The sequence below is a fragment of the Callithrix jacchus genome, chromosome 6, assembly GCF_049354715.1.
Source record: "Callithrix jacchus isolate 240 chromosome 6, calJac240_pri, whole genome shotgun sequence".
In the NCBI taxonomy this organism is placed as follows: Eukaryota; Metazoa; Chordata; class Mammalia; order Primates; family Cebidae; genus Callithrix; species Callithrix jacchus.
The window spans coordinates 87108492-87123567 of record NC_133507.1 but is presented as its reverse complement, the minus strand read 5'-3'; the positions used below and the strand labels follow the sequence as shown (position 1 = coordinate 87123567).

Genomic DNA, 15076 nt, shown 5'->3' with positions numbered 1-15076 from the left:
TTTTTAACTGATTTTAAATGCTAGTCATTTCCAAACATTTCATTTCCATATTTTATTCCTATAAAAGTGCATCCAGTTAGTGATTTTCTATTTATTGCTAATTTATTTCCTGATGAATCCAAAGATTATTGAACCTAGTCTGGCTCAGAGGAGTTCAATTCTTTTAACGAGTAAATACATTTTGTACGTTTTTTTTCTGGAATTCTAACAGCTCTTCTGTTACGTTATTACAGGAAAATATCTGAATTTTATACATGAACGTTACAGAAAAGTATGGCTTTCTGCATTCAGTGGCCTTCCCTTTTATTGTAATCACTACGTACCCTTTAAGATTTTTAAGTAAAATGTCCTGTCAGGTACCTTTGTCAGTTAGATGGCCTCATTAAGTACTCTGTTGTATAAACATAAAAAAATTAGATAACAAAACCTTTTTGCAGCTTAGAGGAAAAGTGGCAAATGTGTCTGTCTATTCCTTGTTATCTGTGCCTTAGTGACTTATCTAAGTCCTGGCTGTCTTTAAAGTCCGGGATTTTAGGAATACAAAGCTGTCTTTAATAACTAGTTTGTTTCCATAGAGAAAAAAAATCCAAAGTTCTTCATTAATTTTCATTGTTACATTAGAACTAGCTTTTCTCTGGTCTTCTCATCTGTACTTCATTAAGTCACATTCTGTGGTATAATGTTGCCAGTCTCGAAATGCTGAAACAGTTCAAGAAATTGATTCTATTTGTTCTTCCTGTTCAATAGACCTTTGATCTGAAATGTTCAATGGTGCCTGGCTGTTCCACACAAGCCACTTTTAAACCATTGTTCACATTGTAATAGCCTTGTTATCAGGTTGTATGAATTAATTCCATCACATTAGGAGAAGGAAGTTAGACTTCCACAGCGCAATATAATAACTGTCTCATGTTAGCAGCCAATTGATTGGGTAACAAGACAACACGCGATGTTTATAATTGAATTGTTTTGTAAGGTGATCTTAGTCTTAATTTCAATATTAGATAATGACAGTAATATGTTTTGATTTCCCCAGAACACCTTGCTTTGAGAACCTAACAATGTATAACTGAAAAATGTCACAATGAAGCAGGCCACTACCCTTGGAAAATTCCTGAATCAAGATGAAAACACAGAAGAAATTGCTTTCTGTGCAACAATGTAACCACCCACAAACAAAAACAGCACTTTGGGAGCGAGGCAGGCAGATCATTTGAGGTCAGGAATTTCAGACCAGGCTGGACAACACTGTGAGGCGGAGGTTACAGTGGAGATTGCGCCATTGCACTCCAGCCTGGGCAACAGAGACTTCATCTCAAAAAAAAAAAAAAAAAAAAAAGGCAAAAAAGCAGAAACCACTCACAAACTCAAAGTCGAATCTCTTGATAGGGCCGGGGGGAATTTAGGAGAAACATGGAAATTCTCTAGTCAGCTGCTTTCAAACCTTGGCAGAGAATAGCTACTAATTTCTGTTGGTGGAGAGATCCCACAGACCCCACAGGCTTGCCACACCATCACTGAACTATTGATAGCAAAAAATGGAAATTAACTAGTAAAGGAATGGAATGTTATGCTGCTGCTGTCTATATCACATATTACTGAACTTGGTGACAGTGAGTTGCAGTTAGATAATTTGCAAACAGTAATTTTGAAACAGTTCAGATAAACATATTAAATTATTCAATGAGCCGAATTCATTCCTCCACCTGGTTAAGTTTGTATACGTGAGATTACTTACTTGAAAAGATCCAGTGAGCAATTTTTCCCTAGGGCAAGCTTCCTGCTCTTCAGGTTTCCAACTCCAGAGGAATGACCAAGTGAGTTCCCAGATGATTTTACATAAGGTACCTTCCAGGGCTATTCATCTATGATAATGTAGTTCCCTGGACCCAGTAGTCCTCTGATATGCTGATTTGCTTGTGTCCATACTCTTTGGTCATAATACGTTTAACACCACTGTTCATTTGTTCATTTGTTTGACTTCCCAGTGCTGAGACATTTTCCCTCCTGGTGTACCCTAACATTGTCTCTCTTCTAAGACCCTGGGTATCTGAATAGGTAGGGCTTTTAAATCTTAAGCTATTAGTTATCTTTGGGCACCTCTGTTAGACAACTTTCAAGCAACAAGACAATAAGACAAATCCATAAACCCATCCTTTACAACAAGTTTTTTCATGAACACTTCCCTGACTTCCATAGTTAGAATTGATTTTCCCACCTCTACTTTTCTGTAGTACTTATGACCTGAAAGAGACTGCTGTGAAAATTAAGCACAGCTTAGGCAGAATGGCCCCCACATCACGTGCAATAAGCATGAATTATGTCTCTGAAGACCATTTATTCAGCCCACCATTTCTAATCTCATTATTACCCTTTACCAAGTACTCTAGTGCGACCTTAGTACTCTGTTAGATCCTTCATATGTATCATTTCTATGCTTTGCAGCCAACTCACCAAATGTATAGCTTGGTCTGTTTTCTAATTTAAATGAAAGAATTTACAGAGGGATTAGTTACTTTGCTCTATACTGTGAAGTTCTTATGGCAAAATCAGGGTTTAAATTCATAGGTGGGTTGCCTGTAGTGCCTGCACTGCTAACAGTTATTTAATACTATTTCTGTATGACAGCTTTGCTGTCTGTGAATTATTAGAATTAATTCCATTTGTTAGACACTTTTTGTTAACTGGAATTTTAATGCATATTTTCATCTGCCTACATATTCTCTCTCTCATTACATTTTGCACCTTTGCAAAGCAGGGGCCACAACTGCTTTTTAAGAAATCTTCTGGCCTGGTGTGGCAGCTCACACCTGTAGTTTTAGCTGCTTGGGAAGTTGAGGCAGAAAGGATGACAGGAGCCCAGGAATTCAAGGCTACAGTGACCAATAATGGCGCCACCACACTCCAGCCTGGCTGACAGAGTGAGACCTTGTCGGTTAAAAAAAATTAAAAAAAAGCAATAACAACAAAAAACCTTAGTGTCTACCTTAGTTTCTTGCATGGTGATACTTAATAGTATGTTTGCTCTTTGTTTGGTTTAATTTTGTACCTTGCTAAAGCATCGACATACCTTTAGGCACACGATAGAAATGAGCAAGAACTGTAGAGTGATTTAGAAATTCCATCCTTTGAGACTTCCTCACCATGCCATCTTATCTTTCTATGCACTCAGGGGTCTCATATTTCACAGCATTCTTTGTAGTTGTCTTGTTTTTGTTGTTGGGATTGTGGTTTATGTTTTGATCCTGGATTTATTGAAATGCTGCCATGCACCCTCCTGAACTTTCTTTGCTTTCCCCACTCTAGTACATTCAGGCGACCTAAGCCTGGAAATGAATTCGTTCTTAGACATTCTCTTTTCAAACAACAAGAAATAAAGTAGTTTACTTTTCATTTGTTGCACGCGATCAGAAAGAATGGGCAGTTTCATTACAAATCATTTGTTGTTTATTTGTTTAGTGTAACTGGCAGACATGGCTTGTTTACTTTTTGAAAGAAGAGTGTGGTAAACTCATTCAGGATCTCCAGGGACTCATTCAGGATCCAGAATGTCCACACCATGCCTTAGAACTGTACCTGTGTTTGACATACAGATGGACTGTCTGCCTGGGCATTTGGACAGGTAGAACTTTTAAATCGTAAGCTAATATACATCTTTGGGCATCTTTCTAAGAAAACTTTCAAGCAGGAAGCCAATCAGACAAATCCAGAGACTGTACTGCTCTGCTTTGTTTACTAAATTCATTTATTCATAGAGAAAACTTGAAATTGGTGAGAAGACCTACATGGTGCAGTGGAGTCACAACACGCATCTTAATCAGCTGAATAATCTTTAGATTGATTATTCTCTAAGTTCAGGGTAAAATGGGATATGATTCCTTCTTCAAATTTTCTGTCTTTGCGTCTTCCTCTTGCTGGTCTCATTCTCACTAGCTTCTGTAGAGGCCTTTTCCTGCCCAGTTCACTCCATATGGTTTATTTAGAGATAAGTGCAGAGAATATTTTTATACTCTATGAGGAAATTTATAGATATAGACTGTGCATCTCCAGCAAATCACAAACCTCGGGTTCGTTATTTGAATAATTTTACATTGGTTGATAGTGGCAGGTCTGAGACTCAACCAGAAATAATTCTGAAAACAATTCCCTTCAGGTTGTATTTGTTACATTTATATTTTTTAAAATCCCACATTTCTATACTAAACAATATAGAAATTTTATTCTATATAGAAAGTGCCAAGATAAAGCAGTTCCAGGGTTGGTTAATTTGACAGCTCAATGACATCATTGAGAACAGAGTCATTCTTTCTCCCTGTCCTGTCATCCCGTGTGTCGGTCACCTTGTCCCACTCATGGCTGCATGTTGCATATTGGTGGTCCAAAAAGTCCGTGAAGACCTGACAAAGTTAAGCAGATTGAGGTATTCTTTCTTATTCCTCTTGGAGATCAAAAAAGCCTCTCCCAGATAGTCTGCTGCAGGCACTCTTGTGTCTTACTGGACAGAACCGATCACATGCCTACCCCATAATCTAACCCCATATCATGCAAAAGGAATGGAGGTACTACAGTTGACAAGGAAGGAGGACTGACATTCCCCCAACTTGGGGTTCTACTAGTAAAGAAGAAAATGGCTTTTGAGCAGGTAACTGGGAATGCCTGCAAAATTAGGCCCTTTTTTTAGACACTGACCTTGGGCATTACCTATTGTCCTTCACATTTCCTACCCCAAGTGTCTAACTATCTGGTCCAAATGCAGGTTTTCTTCCATTTCCTGATACAGAGTTTATAGTGCCTGAAATATTTCTATTCTGGTACAATACATATATAACCACTTAAATAGTAAACTACTACAGCAACTTAAAAATATAAGAAATCATCTTATAGTTTAATAAAAATAACTTCTGGCCTCTTGAGCCCAGAAGCCACTGTGAAATTCACAGTCACATTTTAAGATACAGATATGTTGTTCTTTGTACCTAGCTATGCTGAAGAGGTTATTTTATTTTTTTGCCAGATGACATGTAGGATGGATTAAAAGAAGGCAGATTTATTATACACTGTAGGTGCTGTTTTTACTCAAACAGCAGAGAATTTAGAGCCCACTTATTTAAGTGCAAATGCTGCCTCCTACCTAAGTCACTTAATCAGGACACTTTAATTTCTACCACGGCTAAATTCGCCTAATAATACCTGCCCCCATCTACCTCTCTGGGAAGCCAGGAGGATTAATTAGATAAAGTCTTTAAAGCTCCATAGAGAGAAGTGGTGTATGTAAAAGATGTTATTATTTCTAGGGAAGAATGAAGCAGTATCTCTTTTATGGACAGTCCACACTTCTAGAATTTCTTCCTCTTACTCATTCAGCTGAAGAGCCAATTTTGTGGATTTTAATTCACCATTTGAGACCCTTCTCATTCTCAAGTAGTCGCACTTAGAGAAAAGATTTTCAAGTGTTGCTTCTGATGATGGGAAGTACATTCCTGGGTTTCACTGAATATTTCAAAGCATTGTCCTGCAAACTTGTATAGATGCTGCAATCTGGCTACAACATTCGTAACAAGCCATGACTGCAGTTCAGACTGTGACCTGGGTCTATTTTTGAGGTCATTTCTAATCCCTATTTATTCCATGAAATATTTGCTAATGATAGCAATTCTCAGTTTAGAACTGGGTCTCAAACAAAGGGTGCCTGCCTTCAAACTGAGTCCTGTCTTGACTATGCCACATTGTTCAGAGGTTTGTACAGGAGGAACAAAACTGGTCCCAACCATGGACTATGGAAATGATCTGAGGCAAATTAGGTTGGACATAGAAGACAAATAGAGAGTAAAATATTTATAAATCTTGTTAGTTTATATTTAAATATTCTTTTGAGCAATACATTTTTATATTTAGATTACAGGATTCTCTTATTTCCTTCCAGAATTCTCAGTTTTGGTTATACAGTTAAAATGTACGCACTTTTTCCAACACGATCCACTTTACAGAGCTTTGACTATGCTTGACTTTTATGTTGCTTTATTGGACATTAAACACTTTCACTAATTCTAACATTGATGGTTTCCAGTTTAGAAATTCAGTTAGCAAGTCCTTGTGTATTTTAGTAATTGCAACTACTACTTGATGTTAACAAGTCTGCATTCTGGTCAGTGGTGTGGCAGCTCAATACAGATAGAGACGGGCTTATTTTCCCACAGCAGTCTGAGAAGCCGGTGAGTCACTGCATCCACTGGAGATCTTGGGAGAGGTTGGGAAGTGGCTGTTGCTGGGAACAGCCAGGTTTGCTTCCCCCAAACACTTTAGAGAAGCTTTTGACAACCTTCAGTCATTCACACATTCTAGAAATGAATTCAACCTACAGTTCTTCACAAGTCAAAATGAAAGATTCTTTCAAAGCAAAAGCATAGCTATAGAATTTATTGGAATAAAAAAAAAAGAATTTATTGGAATCAGGTTTTCATATTTATAGGCTTTCTTTTAAAAAGATAAAATTTGTTTTTCTTTCTTCCAGTTCTAAAGGAAAAGGAGAGAAATGAGCAATGAGTGTCAAATTTGACTCAGTGACTAATACCAAACTCAATCTGCCAGGCATCAGGAACTGGGCAACTCAGTAGGAGCAAGAAAGGATGTGGGGAGGACAGTGTCATTAGGGGAATAGCCTTTAACCTTGCTAGAAGCTCAAAGTGAAGAAGAAAATCAAAGGTGAGGTCATTTCTAGGTCTATTTATTACATGGAAAAACAATAAACAGGTTAAGAGTGTACTTAAGACATGTGCTACGATCCACTTACCTAAGTCAGATATTGGGCCCTCATCCTTCTCATCATAAACTCCTCTGTTCTTGTCAGAAGCTAGAAATGAGGATGAGTGAAGATGGGCCTGGCATGAGAGAAGGCAGAAATGGTTTTTCCCTGTATGGTGACAACATGGCTTTTCCTAGTCTTACCAGCTTCATTCACCAAAAAAAGTATTATCTGTCCATAGTGACTTCTTGTGAAGCATTCACAGCAAGGGAAATGCTGACATTAGCTTAGAAAGCTAAGTTTTAGGGCTTTGATGAAGGATTTACTGAGTAATTTTGAGAAAGGAGAATCATGTCTTTGAAATTCAGACACATCCTCAGCAACTACCACTCTCATCCTACCGATTAAATAAAGTGAAGTGATGAATGACAATTTATAAGAAAGTATCCATACTTTAGTTTTAGATACAAAGAGATGACAAATGCAAAAAGAACACCTTCATATGTTGCCAGAAGAAGAAAAAATTAGTAGGTACAGATTTTTTTTAAAACACGCTACAACTAATTAGTAGTAGAGCTATATTTTACTTACTGTATACTAGACACTAAGGACTTTACTTATGTTTAACCTTAAAACATCACTAAGACAGTTATTATGTCCATTTTACAAACCAAGAAAAGTAACAAAGGTTCCAGTCACTTTTCCAAGGTCATATAATTAGTAAGTGGTAAAAGACAGGCCCAGAACTAGGACAGTTTATTTATAGATGGCTTGATGTTGACTACTAGGCTACACATATACTGAAGACAATTTAAAATGTGGAAAATACTTAATGCTAATTCCATATTTTCAAAATACATCAAATATACACATAGGAAGGACAATCACAAGACATCATTAGACTACTTTAATATAAAAAGGCCAAAATCTTGAATGAAGTCTTTAATATGGAAAGTGCTAAGAAGCATAGCAGGATGAGTTTTATATTAGGATATAATATAGTAGCAGGATAAGATATGACTTACTATTAGGATGTTTTTGCAATTAAGATTTGCTTACAAATAGAAACATATTTCATGAGGTCCTCCAACAATTCATGTAGGAAGCAACAGCTAAATACAAAAGATACTTTAAATACAAAATACTCTTCCACAGAGAATGTGGAACCCCACAAAATGGGCCTAAGAACCTAATTTCTCAGACGTTATAATGAAGCCGCGGGTCCTCTTTACACTGGCCAACTGTTAATGATGGTATTTCATTATGGTGATAGATTATGGTAATACAATGGCCAGTTACCACACATGCACTTGATTAAAATGTACCTGTGTGGCAGACACCTCATTTTCATTAGAAGCTGTGATAGACTCTGAGTATTCTACTTTCCATTTAAAAGAATCTTACTATTGAGATAAAGAGAAGAAAAACATTTCTCACTTTATTCCTTTTCTATGCTTTTTGATTGCTAAATTATGTGAAAGTGTTACCTAGCCAAAAATATTTTTAAAGTCTTCTATGAATCTCGTATTCATAAGCTTATGTAACTCTTCCTTCACTCAGACTAAATCAACTTGTTATAGATGGAATCGAATAAGGTTACCATCTACAGTGCTGTATAAAAGAGTTTTGTCTTTTAGTAGTTTTCAGTTTTAGTAACTTTTGAGTTGTCACTTTAAAATTGTGTTACTAGTCCGCCTATACTTGTAAACAAATTTGTAAATATCAGAATCATACTATTTGTGATATATGTATATTTTTATTTCCTCAAAAAAGTCTATAGATTTTAATCTGCCTTCCCATGTGAGATTCTCTATTACTTTAATAATTATTTTAATGTTGTAGTAACATTAGATGTAGCATATATAAGGCATGCATCCATCTATCATTGTATAACATCTTTATCAAGTGTATATTCATTTGTTTTCACACTGCTGATAAAGGCATACCCAAGACTGGGTCATTTATAAGGAAAAAGAGTTTTGATAGACTTACAGTTCCACATGCCTGGGGAGGCCTGACAATCATGGCAGAAGGCAAGGAGGAGCAAGTCACATCTTACATGGATGGCAGCAGGCAAAGAGGGAGAACTTGTGCTGGGGAACTCCTCTTTATAAAACCATCATATCTTGTGAGACTTATTCGCTATTACAAGAATAGCACAAGAAAGACTTGCTCCCATGATTCAGTTACCTCCCACTGGTTCCATCCCACATAGGTGGGAATTGTGGGAGCTACAATTCAGGATGAGATTTGGGTCAGGACACAGCCAAACTATATCATCAGGTAAATGTTAATTGTCCCATTTTAAACATGAGAAAACTGGGATTCAGAGAAGTTAAATAACTTGCCAGATTTCACATAGCTGATAAATAACAGAGCCAAAATTTGGACTCATATCTGTTTGCAAAACTTGTATTCTTCTGACACTGGCATGGTATTTAGAAGTTTAGTCCTTTTCTGGTTAGGCTTCCTCCTCTACTTTACAAATCATTAAGTGCTGCCTCCTGCTGGTCTCCCTTGGCATTACACTGTAACCAGCCCTTCAATACAATCAGTGAAAACAATCAGTTCTTGTTGGGAGTATATCATTTAGAAGTATTGATTCTAAATTTGTCATTGTTTTCCATGAAAGCTAAGCATAGAGTATAAATTGCCACTCACCACATAGAGTTGATGACTTTCTATGCCCAAATGATTTGACAATTTGTGATTTTTCCCCCAGGAGGTTTTCTGCTAACATTTTTCAAGGCAAAATATTCAATCCCTGTCCAAAATGATCAAATTTTGCCCTGCAGCAAACTTGTAAATTTTTGCCAGGACTCGTGAAACTTCACAAGGCAAGAGATCAATAATTTCACACTGTTTCCTTCTCACCACTTTCCTCAATGTACACACTATTTAATTTGAAACTGCCAGCATGAGAAAGTAAAAATTCAAGGGACAAGTAAGGAGCACTCTCTTCATCTTTTAAAAATATAGGTGATATCTTTTAAAATAGACATGATCTGTCTGTGCTCAAAAATTTGAAGTAAAACAAAAAATTCAGTTTGTATATTTAAAAAATTAATTTTACAAAAATGACATGCATGACTCTACTCTTGTACTATTCTATTGTATATGTTCACATACCCAAAAATATTTTTGGTTTTCTGCCTATTGTGTCCAATGCTGTCAGCCTTTGTTGCAAATTGGGACTTAGGCAAAGAGCCCAGATGGGCTTCACACTGCTGTCATCCAAGGCACTAAGACATTTTATTTCCACCTGTAATAATATTAAGCCTTTACTTGTTCAACATTCATTTGATGCCTACCTTTCTCTTTTCCCACATTAAAAAACATCAATAAATGTGAGCCAATGCTAAGGTAGATTTTATCACTCTTTCTCTTCAAACTTTGTTTTCCTATCCAGCTCTGTCTTGTCTGCCTGAATTGTAACTGTTAATATTTTCCTGTGTTCAGCTCTTTCCTGTATTGGTCTTTCATTCTTCTTGTTATCTAATTTCTCCTTCAGATAACTCATCCATTTTCATGGCTTCAGCTATGCCTTTACTTGAATGATTCCCAAAATTCGATCTCCAATCCTTTCCCCTCATCTAAGCGCCAGTCATTTATTTTCAGCTCTTCACTGGACATATCTACTCTGATGATTTTAAAATAAATATGCTGAATTCTCTACTTCACCCCTCAATCACCTCCCACTCCTGATTTCCTTTTTATTTTCAAGAATAGAAACCTGTTTTTGATTATTCATACTTGAAACCTTGGGCCAACGCACAAGAATGGCACTGCAAAGATGTACAAGAAACGGAAGTTAACGTACAGAAGTGCAGTGAGCCAGGCTCAGCGGCACAAACTTGGGGCCTTTGCCCTGTGTTACTCAGTGCCACCTAATGGTCACCATTTAGAAAGGCAGGCCTACTTTTGCCAGATGCAGTTTGGCAAAGGAAAAGATAAATGTCAATCTTATAGTGAAATTTATCAATATATTTAAATGTTGTCACTTAAACAAATGCAGCACTCTTCGAGCAACATGAAGTTTATATATCAGTATGTTTATTCCAAGAGCTGCCAATTTGTGACTACTATGAAATCAGCTGAGCTAAAAGACAATTGGAAAAAAATATAAATAAGTAAAAGTAACTAGCAGAAAGGTATTCTTGGTTATGAGAATGATGCTGGAACTATCATAGATAACCCGAAAGAATGGAGTCATTCCAGTTATCCCAAGACTTTAGCATGGTGTTTTAGAAAAATAGGCTAATTTCATCAGTGAGATAACCAACATTGAGCTAAAACTACAAACCTGAAATTACAAATCACACTTTCTAAATCAGTGAAGCAAAATCACACAGCCAGGAACTACAAAAAGTCATCTTGACTCTTCCAAAATAAGCCTCAGGTTATGCTTCTTTCCTTAAAGGCACTATGAGGCATGAAAAGTAAATTTTCAGCCTAAGAGTGGTAGAGTTCAAATTATATACATTATGGTTCCCATGTCTCAAATTCTTACATTGTTCTGTTTTTTAAAAGACACTGTACTTTTGGGTTTTACATAACATATATTGTATTTCCTTTGGAAATAAATATTACAGACTTCTAAAATTAGACTTTTGGAGATTGAGCCAAAGACATATACCAGTCAAAGACAGATACTGATGACATAAAGCAATCTTGTGACAAGATCTCTTAAGACTTCAAAAAGACAAACGCAGATGGAATTAAGCACATATAAATTTATCCAATGTTTACTACAAAATAAAATTTAAAATTATATTAACTGCCTTGCCCTTGGGATTTTTACTTGCAAACCCAATACTGATTGAGAAAATTGGTAAACTATGGAAACTTAGCTAATTCAATATTTTTTTAATATTCTGTAAAGGGTATTTTTATAACATAAAGGAAATGCAAAATATATACTAAAACATGGTTAAGATTATATAAACACTCCAACTATCATAAAATCTATGCTAAATATAAATTAGGCAAATGACGGTAAATAATATCAAACTTTTACTTCGTGTATGCTTTAGAAATATTATTTTCTAATAACTTTACCTAGGTCAGGTGGCCAAATTGTCTGATTAGAATATTTTAGGATAAAGACGAAAAATGCATTGTATGAAATACTATAGCATAAGGTCTTCTGAATTTTTCTGAGTTGCCCTTGATCTGCATGCATTCATTTCTGAATTAGAAAACATCTAATATTTTGTGAAAAGAGGGTACATATTTCTTTAAATTGAGAAACTAAATTTCATGTTAATATAGTATCAGTTTATTGTACTTCAAATTTTAGCACAAGCATTTCAGAACACTGAAAAACTATATTTAGAGTGAGATCTACATATTCCATACAGATGGAATCAGTCCATGAATATATATTGGTATCATTCTTGCCAGTCCTAATAAAACTCTGTCTTTAGTGTGTTTGAACAAGGCTTAAGTTATACATGAAAACTGAAACATCAAACCATTATATACCCTTTAAGTGTAGATAAAATAATTTTACATCCATACAATATTTTTAAATGTTGACTTTAGCAAAAACTTAAAAATTCTCTGAAATTTGAAATGAAAATTCATGATGCACAAAATTATGAAAGAAGAAAATGTCTACTCCAAATATCCCATAACTTTTTTGAACAAACTCTCAGTGTTGTGATTTAATCTTTTTCATTTACATTTGCTATCTGTGTTTGAGTTTACAAAGTGCTTTCAAATGCAATACAACATTTAACCTGCACTATGGCCTTTTGTGAAAAGTGGTGTTCTTGCGCTTTTAATGATGAGAAGAGTCTCCTGGAGGTGAATGACCAAATTCATCATCAGACAACTAGAAATAAATGGCAGGACTGAAGCTTGAAGCTCTGGTTCTCTGAATGCCAGCCAGAGTGTTCTAACAGACCATAATGTGCTATGCTGGTTTCTGATCAGATCTGTCTTTCCTCTATCCATTATACACACTTTCAATCCATGAGAAGAAGGTAAAGGGAACCATTTTAAATTTTTGAATTTTTCTTTGTAATCTGACCTTGTTGAAATCCCAGCTTTGTCTGAGCATAGCATAACTCCAATGTGAAATCACGTTCATGTTTGTGTGCGTCTGCATGTGAGTGTGCTCACCCATATGTATACATGTGATGAATTCCTATAGGGTTACATGCACTGCTTTCTTTTATTTTCTTCTACAAAAAATATTGCCATGGTTCTAAGAAGAAAATAGTAGAGAAAAAGAGAATCTCAGTAACCAGGCAGGAATCAAAGGCTTTAGTAAAATGGAAATGCATCAGCAGGAAGTCATAAATTTGTTATTTTTAAAAAATACAGTCTTGTGTCAATAGGATTACATTCTGAGGAATGCATAATTAGGCGATTTCTTCATTGTGTGTATATCATAGAGTGGAATTACACAAACCTAGGTGGTATAGTCTACCACATACCTATGTTATATGATGGAGCCTATTGTTCCTAGACCAGGAACTTACACCATATGTTACAGTATTCATCTTATGGGATCACCATTATGTATATAGTCTGTCGTTGACCAAAATATTGTTATGTGGCACGTGACTATATATAGCCAGGTGGGTAGAGCTCATCCTGGACTGTAAATACATAATTCTTAGGAATCCAAAGTTCTAGAGTTGGAATGGCTTTGCCTGAGTTTTCGAGAATGGAACAGAAATATGCAACTGAACAAATGTATAATTCTGTTTCTTGGTATAAACCTGTTCCATATATATTTGTGTAGCTCATTTTTGCCTAATGCTGATATAAAATTTGAATAAACAAAATTAATTATATTAGTCCTTAGAAGGGAAGTCTGCTTTTGACTTGGATGAAATGTGCCCCAAAACACCCTGGAAGAGATTAGACTTAATCTAATTATCTATTCTCATAGTTCCTTATTACAAGCACTTTCTTCCTTTCTCAAAATCCATCTTGTCTTCTGCTTGATTTCACTGTAGACTTGAAATTGTACTTTATGACATCAGCCTGTCACCCAGAAAATAACTGATATCACAGATGTGTCATTGAAAGTTCGATTCCAAAACAAAGAGGAAGATAGAATGGGCTCTCAGGGGCTTCTGACTTGTTTAAGGAGATGTCTGAGGTTGGGCAAGGTGACTCACACCTGTAATCCTAGCACTTCAGCAGGCAGAAGAGGGTGATCATTTGAGGTCAGTTTGACACCAGACTGGCCAACATGGTGAAACCTCATCTCTACCAAAAATACACCTGTAATCCCAGATACTTGGGAATCTGAGGCAGGAGAATCTCTTGAAGCTGGGAGGCGGAGGTCGCAGTAAACTGGGATTGTGCCATTGCACAGCAGCCTGGAGGACAAGAACAAAACCCTGTCTCAAAAAAAAAAAGTCTGAGACTTCTCTCTGTTGGTCTCTCCAAGGGAAGTTAATGCCCAGACTTAACTCACCCCTATAGACTGTGACTTCTGCGATAAGTGAAGGATGCTGAATGTCCCATTTCTTCAGACTAGCTATCTGATCTTCCAGACTTTGAAAGGTTTTATCAAATTCATTATTTGAAAAGTTATCTTCTCAAGTTCCTGGTATTCCCTGATGGCTCAGAACTCATACACCTTTGCACATGTATTTATGAAAGCTCTGCATTTGATGAGAAGCAGGCCCAGTGCAAACCCATATGGGAAAAAGTGCCATGTAATTCAATAGTATATAAAGCGGCCTCCCGTGGTGACAGAAGGTGTCATTCAAGGCCACAGGGGGAGCGTCACTCGTATGTATGCACAGTTAGTTCAGTCCTTTGCACATCCTACACTTATGAATGCATACCAACAATTTTCCTCTTGAAGTCACGTACACAACATTCAGAATGGTTATGCAGGAGAAATCCATGGCAACAGCACATACAGAGCTTGTTGATTTTATCTGGAAAAAAAAGTTTACCTTTTTTAAAGTTTCAACTTTTTAAAAGATATCATTCTTGAGATTTACTTGATTCAAACTTGAGAAAATAGTGCTGCACAATTATTTCTGAGCAATAGCTTATCTTAAGATTTTTCGAATAACCTAAGGGCTCTTCAGTCTTCCTTTTAGAAACCTTCAAGGTATTTTTCTGTGCTGTGTACATTTTCATCCACAGAATATTTTTTATCTCATTCCCTTGAATTCCTTGGGACACTTTTTTTTTTCTTTTTTGTCTGCAGATACCTTAGAGGACGGTTTAAGACCCTATCCACTCTATCTATTCTTAGCTTCACCTGAAGGGCAAAATCCCTAAGATCTTGACACACATACTGATAAATACATGGAATTATTAAAGGTGCCATCTCAGCAGAAGAGGATTGCTGCT

General features: G+C 36.2%; 1 protein-coding gene across 2 annotated transcripts in view; it reads left to right on the top strand.

Moving 5' to 3' along the window:
• Positions 1–15076, top strand: part of ARHGAP15 (Rho GTPase activating protein 15) — a 660617-nt gene that overhangs the window by 154195 nt on the left and 491346 nt on the right. The window lies entirely within an intron of this gene.